The 7,319-nt window shown below is 46.7% G+C and overlaps 1 long non-coding RNA gene across 1 annotated transcript in view; it reads right to left on the bottom strand.

Annotated features, from left to right (window-relative positions):
• Nucleotides 1-4,389: 4,389 nt before the first annotated feature.
• Nucleotides 4,390-7,319, bottom strand: part of LOC105705341 (uncharacterized) — a 171,264-nt gene continuing 168,334 nt past the window's right edge. Inside the window, exon 5 of the long non-coding RNA XR_001104649.2 lies at nt 4,390-4,518. This is a non-coding gene — a long non-coding RNA (uncharacterized LOC105705341). The remainder of the gene's footprint in view (nt 4,519-7,319) is intronic.

The following is a 7,319-nucleotide window of genomic DNA, read 5'->3' as shown; positions in this document are numbered from 1 at the left end:
GTATTAGTCCATTTTCACACTGCTGTAAATAACTGCCTTAGACTGACTGGGTAATTTATAAAGGAAAGAGGTTTAATTGACTCACAGTTCCGCATGGCTTGGGAGGCCTCAGGAAACTTACCATCATGGTGGAAAGTGAAGGAGAAGCAAGACACCTCCCTCACAAAGCAGCAGGAAAGAAAATGAACATGGGAGGGATTACCAAACACGTATAAGATCATCAGATCTCGTGAGAACTCACTCACGATCAAGAGAACAGCTTGGGGGAAACCACCACTGTGATTCAATTACCTCCACCTGGTCTCTCGCTTGGCACGTGGGAATTATGGGGATTACAATTCAAGATGAGATTTGGGGTGGGGACACAGAGAAACCATATCATGCCCCTTAGTCTAATTCTTTCTTCTGAGGAGGCAAGAATTGATGTTGCTGCAGACCCATACAGATTCACTGGTCGTATCTCAGACACCTTCTACCCCTAACAGATATGGGGCAGGACCCTCTCTGGAATTGGGCTCTTACGGCCTACAATCAAACAAGGTAGTGTTACATGCACTCTGAATTGAAGAGACCCACTAAACGGGCTTTATGTGAGCAGAATGGCTGTTTATTCACCCGGGTGCAGGCGGGCTGAGTCTGAAAAGAGTCAGCCGAGGGCAGTGGGATGGGAGTTGGTCTTATAGGTTTGGGGTAGGCAGTGGAAAGTACCAGAAGTTACATACAGTTCAGGGTGGTTTTTGAAAGCCAGCCTGGGGGGGTGGGGTTGGCGGGGGGTGTCACAAGGTCCAAGGTCCAGTGTCACAAAGAACGTGTGGGTCACGTGGGTCCCCATGTCTTGACTTAGGGTATGACCTATAGTGCAGCCAGTTCAAAAAACCTTGCATTCCTGTCTTTTTATATTAATAATATAAAGGAAAAAGCAAAAACTTTAAAACTGGGAGCAGTTAATATTTTGGGGGTGATACAAAGGGGTGACGGGTGACATTTCTCAGGGCTTCTTTGAGTGGGATTGGGGGCAGTGTGGAAGCCTAAAAATGGGGACGAATTTAGATTCCTGAGAGGTTTTGAGGCAAAGGTTGATACCGTGGGTTAGGAGAAGCATTTGCCACATTCACTGATTTGTTTTAGCCTGGGTACGGTTTTGCAGCAATTGATTGAGAGATTAGTTGGAAGAGGCAGGGTCTGAATAAGGGAAGGAGAAAAATGGGTTTAAGGGGGCCTGCCAATGGAAGGAGCCATGACACCCAGTTAGACAGTGGCCAGCTAGGTTCAGAATAATTGTTTGCCTGATTAGCGAGCTTTTGGGCCCTGTCTTCAAGTCTTTTGATGGCATTATATACAAGGCCGGATTGGTTTAGATAAAAGCAGCATTCTTCATTTAGGAACAGGCAGACTCCCCCTTTTTCAGCCGTTAGTAGATCGAGGGCTCGACGATTTTGCAGGACAACTGTAGCCAGAGAATTAACTTGGGTTTGAAGGACAGATAGTGTTTGAGTTATGTCTGTAACGCTGGCAGAGAAATCATTAGAGAGACTGCGGAATGTGGTAATAGGGGTAGTAAGACCTGCTATACCTGTTCCTATGGCGGCAGTGGATACCCCCAGTCCTACAAGTAAGGGGATTAATGGAATGACTCTTTTTTGCCATGTGGTGGTTACAAGAGGAACAGGGAGGGGTTCATTTCCATTGGCAAACTGGATTTTTAGATAAGGAATATTAAGGTACAGGTGCCCGCCCAGTTGGTAGGAAGGCAGATGTAGGTGGAAGAGCCACAGGGTAAGAAAAGCCCTTGGTTAAGGCAGAACTGGAAGTGTAGACTGAAAAGGTGAGAGAGTGTTTTAGGGGGGCTGGGATCTTGTACCCAGACACCAAGGGAACTGGCAAGGGCCGCAGCTGTTAAAAGTTGTAATATGGTTTGGTAGGATAATTGTGTGGAAGGAGAGATTTTGTTTTCATGGTGTATGAGAAAGCATTTGGTATCTATAAGTAAACATTCACTTTTATTAACAAAGCTAGGTATGAGCATACAGGTAGAGGGGTTTGGAGGAGAGTCTGATGAACAAAGGGAGGGCAGCCAAGGATGGAGTGAGAGACAGGGTAAATGCCAACCCAGGCAAAACTTTAAGTTTATTTGCCAATCTCGTGTAGGGGAAAATCCTCAGGCCTGATGTGTAGGAAAAGGAGGGGGTCTGAGAAAGCCCTGAGTAGTAGGAGAGTGACAGAACATTTTGATGTGATTGTTTTGAGGGTGGACTTCCATGGTGGAAAAGAAATGAGGGGTTCTGAAAGACGAGCCAGGGGCTTGTATCCTACGTGGAAATGGTTATGAAAGGACAAAAGGATAGAGTGAGCTTGTGAGGCAGGGAGGAGGAACCTTCTGTGGTGTAAGAACCATTCGCCTTGTGTAGGAAGCGACTGGTAAAGTGAATTTTCGGAGGAAGAATAGGTTGGGGAGATAGATGAGGAGGAAAAATACTGGCCTTGTTGGGGAGATACCGGGGTGTCTGCTGCTTCTCTGGCTGTTTTGTCACCTAAGGCATTTCCTTGGGCAATAGAATCTGATGGTTTTTGGTGTCCTCTGTAGTCAGTAACTCTAGCCTTGGCTGGAAGGAGAGTGGCCTTAAGGAGGGCCTTTATTAAGGGGGCATTGATAAAGAGGACTCCTGTGTGGTGAGAAAACCTTTTTCTGCCCTTATGACCACATGGTAGTGTAGGATGTTGAAGGTCTATTTAGAGTCAGTATAGATATTAATATGTAGTCCTTTGGCAAGAGTGAGAACACAGGTTAAGGCAATTAGTGTAGCTTGCTGAGAAGTGGTGGAGGAGGGGAGTGTGGCAGCCTCAATAATAGATGAGTGGGATACAAAGGCATAACTGGCTTCGGCCAGCTGACTGGGCTTTGAAGAACTGCCATTAATAACCATATGTGGTCTGGGTCTGGAATAGGAAAAAGAGAAATATGGGGAAATGGGGAGGATGCTATATGGATTAGTGAGATACAGTCATGGGGTTCAGGGTTTGTGTTGGGTATTAAGTGAGAGGCTGGGTTGAACTTAGGTCCAAGAACAATGGTAACTATGGGGGTTTTAATAAAGAGTGCATAAAGCTGGAGAAGGCGAGGGGCTGAAAGTAAGTGTGTGAGGTGAGAAGAGGAAACAAACTTTGGAGGATGTGAGAGCTACAGAGAGTAAGTGGAGCATAGCCTGTAATTTTAAGGGATTCTAGGAGTATTATAGCCACAGTAGCTGTGGCTCCTAAACATGACGGCCAGCCTAGGACTGTGAGGTCAAGCTGTTTAGACAAGAAGGTGACTGGTCATGGGCCTGGCTCTTGTGTAAGAACCCTGACTGAGCAGCCTTTCACTTGTGCCATGTGAAGGGAGCAGGGCTGGGAGCAGTTGGGGAGCGCTGGTGGAGGGGCTGTTTCTAAGGCCGCCTTTAGTGAATGAAAGGAAGATGGGGAAGGATTTGGGGTCTATAGGGTTAGCTAAGTTTCCTTTTGTAAGTTTATAAAGTGTTTGGTTAGGAGGGCAAACCTGCTATCCAGAGGCAAAATTATCCTACAACACCTAGGAAGGAGAGGAGCTGTTGTTTATGGATGGGGTTGGGGTTTGGGAAATTAACTGGATACAGTTGGCAGGAAGAGTACGTGTATGTTGGCAAAGGATTACACCGAGATAGGTAACAAATGAGGAAGAAATTTGGGCTTTAGAAAAAAGCGTTTTTGAGGTCAAGAACAGAATAGTGAGTTGTGGAAGGGGGTATGGAAGATAAGAGGGTACAGGGGTTTGGTACAACCGGGTGGATGGGAAGTACGAGCTGACTGATGAAGCGAAAGTCTTGGACTAGTCTGTAGGATTTGTCTGGTTTTTGGACAGGTAGGATAGGGGAATTGTAAGGAGAGTTTGTAGGAATTAAAGACCATGTTGTAATAGATGGGTGATAACAGGCTTTAGGCTTTGTAAAGCCTGTTGTGGGATGGGGTACTGGTGCTGGGTGGGGTAAGGGTGGTCAGGTTTTAATGGGATGGCAAGGGGTGAGTGAGGCAAGGAGTGAGTGAGTAATGGATGGGGAGGTGGTGTCCCACACCCTAGGTTTAAGGTACGGGGACATAAGGGGAGCTGTTGAGGGAGGTACGGGTTTGGGGAAGAGGGTGGCAATGAGGTGTGGCTGTAGCCCAGGAATAGTTAAGGAGGCAGACAATTTTCTTAGGATATCTCAGCCTAACAGGGGAACTGGACAAGTGGGGATGATTAGGAAAGAATGTGGAAAGGAGTGCTGGCCTAATTGACACCAGACTTCAGGAGTTTTGAAAGGCCTGGAAGCCTTGCGGTTGATTCCCATGACAGTTATGGAAGCCAAGCAGACAGGTCCTTGTAAAGAAGGCAGTATGGAGTGGGTGGCCCCATGTTGATTAAGAAGGGGATGGACTTACCCTTCACCATAAAAGTTACCTGAAGCTCAGCGTACGTGATGGTCCAGGGGACCTCCAAGATGTTCAGGAAGTGTCAGTTTTCACCTGCCAAGCCAAGGAGCAGCAACATGAGTAGGACAGTCTGATTTCCAGTGGGGGCTCCGCACAGATGGTGCAGGGCTTAGGACAAATCCCAGGCTGTGGGCATTCCTTGGCCCAGTGGCCAGTTTCTGACACTTGAAGCAAGGTCCAGGAGGGGCAGCCGGATGCTGCAGTCTGAGCACTTTGAAGTCCTTGTGAGCTGGTGGTGTGGCTGGGGTTTGTCTTACTGTGGAGTCAAGCAGCTATAGTTTTGAGATGTGCTGCCACTGGGCAGCTTCTTCCCTATTACTGAACACTTGGAAGGCGAAGTCGATTAATTCCTGTTGTGCGGTTTGAGGGTCAGATTTTAATTTCTGTAGCTTTTCTGTAATGTTAGGGGCTGATTGGGTGATAAAATGCATGTTAAGCATTTTTCAGGGGTGAGAGTTAAAGTATAGGACTGGGTTAGATATTGAAACTTTTATTTATTTTGATGAAAAGGAGCCTAATTGTTGGCTGATTTGGGAAAGGTTGGATAAAAAGGCACATGCACCCTAACTATGCCTTTGTCTTCAGCCACCTCTCGAAGGTGGAATTGTTGGGCAGGGGTGGAGGAGGTATCTGTGGGACTAAACTGTAAGCCGGACCAGGTATGAGATGGGAGGTGACAGGAGGGGCCTAAGGAGGTGGGTTGTGGGCAGAGAAAAAGGAGGGAGGATCTGGGAGGGGGTTAGGGCTTGGATTGGGGTCTGGTTCAGACAGGCGGGGAGAAGAAAGGTTGGAAGGGTCGATGGACAAGGAAGATTCTGAGTCACTGGTGGAGGCAGGAGGGGCGGATGGAGAGGAGAGAAGGAAAATATGGTACAGGTTATATTGAGAGCAGAGATTGGGGAGGGATTGGAGTGTAAAAAAAAAATGCCTGGATGTATGACACTTCAGACCATTTGCCCATTTGTCAACAAAAATTGTCTAGGTTTCACAGGATAGACAGGTTAAAAGTGCCTGTTTTCCAGTCATTTGTAACCATTGTCTAATTTGTATTGAGGCCAGGCTGTGTTACAGAAAAATATGAGACGTTTAGGTTTCAGACTGGGTGACAGAGAGGTTTTAGGTTTTTTAGGAGGCAGGCTACAGGCGAAGACAGAGGACTAGAGGGCAGAATATTGCCCCTGGTGAAGAAGATAAGTATTAAGGAAAGTATAGTAGCCATGAGCAGGAGTGAGCAGCTACCATGGTTAGTAGGTGTCCCTGACTGAATGGGCTGTAACGTTGGTGAGTGATTAGCCATGAGCAGGAGTGAGCAGCTACCATGGTTAGTAGGTGTCCCTGACTGAATGGGCTGTAACGTTGGTGAGTGATCAAGGCAGGTATCCCCACTATTGACCAGACACCAAGGGAAGACTGTCTTCCTGAGTCCATGACCGATGTTGGAGTTTTTGAGCAAGAGGGAGAGACTTGTCTCTCTGTCTCTACACAGATAAAGAGTGTCCCCTTTGTCTCTACTTAGGAGAAATAAAGGAAAAGAGAGAGAGAGGGAGAGACTTGTCTCCTTTTCTCTAATGGAAAAGAAAGAGAAAGAGGGAGAGGCTGCTTACCCAATCTGAAGGTGGCAAGAGGATTGTTGGGCTGGTCTGATGCATTGAGGTCGCAGGTGGCTCTCTTCACAGAGGGAGAGTGGGGACAGGGGGTCAGTCACCCAAAGGACTACCCCTGTCCTGGCTTTTGGCACCAAATGTTACATGTACTGTGAATGAAGAGACCCCTAAACAGGCTTTGTGTGAGCAACATGGCTGTTTATTCACCTGGGTGTGGGTGGGCTGAGTCTGGAAAGAAAGTCAGTGGAGGGCAGTGGGATAGGAGTTGGTTTTATAGGTTTGGGGTAGGCACTAGAAAGTTATAGAAGTTACAGTTCAGGGCGGCTCTTGCAAGCCAGGTTGGGGAGTGTTGCTGGGGGAGGGGTGTACAAGGTACAAGGTCCAGTGTCACAAATTTGGTTTATCAGTTAAGCCAGAACAATGGTGGAATGTCACAAGGTCGATTAATCAGGCACTACAGGAGCTAGCTATCTTACTTCAGACTCTCTGGCTCCAGGAGGGCATCTAGAGGTGTACGTGGGGATCACATTGGCTGCTATGACTCAACTTAGGGTATGGCTTATGGTGCAGCCAGTTCAAAGAACTTTTCAGGTAGGTCAGATAATTTCTTTATGGCCAGTTTTTCCACAGAAAGGCAGAGAGAAAGAGTAATATTTTAAGGTTTCAAGACTGGCTTTAGGAGAAAGGGGTTCTGGTTTCTATGACTTGCCTTGGGGAAAAGGAATTCTAGTTTCTATGGCTATCCTTGAGGGACTGAGAGATAGGAGAGCAGGAGGTCTGAGAAAAACTTCTGCTTCTGAGGCCATCATTTTGGGGTACAGTTTTCTGAGTTTCAATACTAACTGGCATGCCCAAATTTCATGAATACTGGTAAAAGATATGAGACTCCTGGGTCCGAGACAAAGGACAATACTAACAGCAGTACTAGTCACAGTATTGTCATTGAGTAAGTTTCTGAGCCCTAATTCTTGCAAGACTATGTGACAAAGGCCAGAGCAGGCTGCATTATAAGAGAGGGACCCCAAGTTTAAGAAACTCAAATCTCTTATAATTGGAAGTAAGTCTGCCAGATCTTTGCTTGGAGAGACAAGAATTCTGCCTTGCAGGGCTATTCAATGCAGAAACATCCTTGAAAAGATAGTCGGAAAAAGGCAGTTAGAGCCTCTGCTCTCTTAAGACATGCAGGAACATGACACAAGTGAATTGTCTTCCAACAGAACAGGAATGAAA

Source organism: Aotus nancymaae, unplaced genomic scaffold (assembly GCF_030222135.1).
Source record: "Aotus nancymaae isolate 86718 unplaced genomic scaffold, 86718_ANA_hifiasm-v0.15.2.pri h1tg000079l, whole genome shotgun sequence".
In the NCBI taxonomy this organism is placed as follows: domain Eukaryota; kingdom Metazoa; phylum Chordata; class Mammalia; order Primates; family Aotidae; genus Aotus; species Aotus nancymaae.
This window is presented reverse-complemented; position numbering and strand designations above follow the sequence as displayed.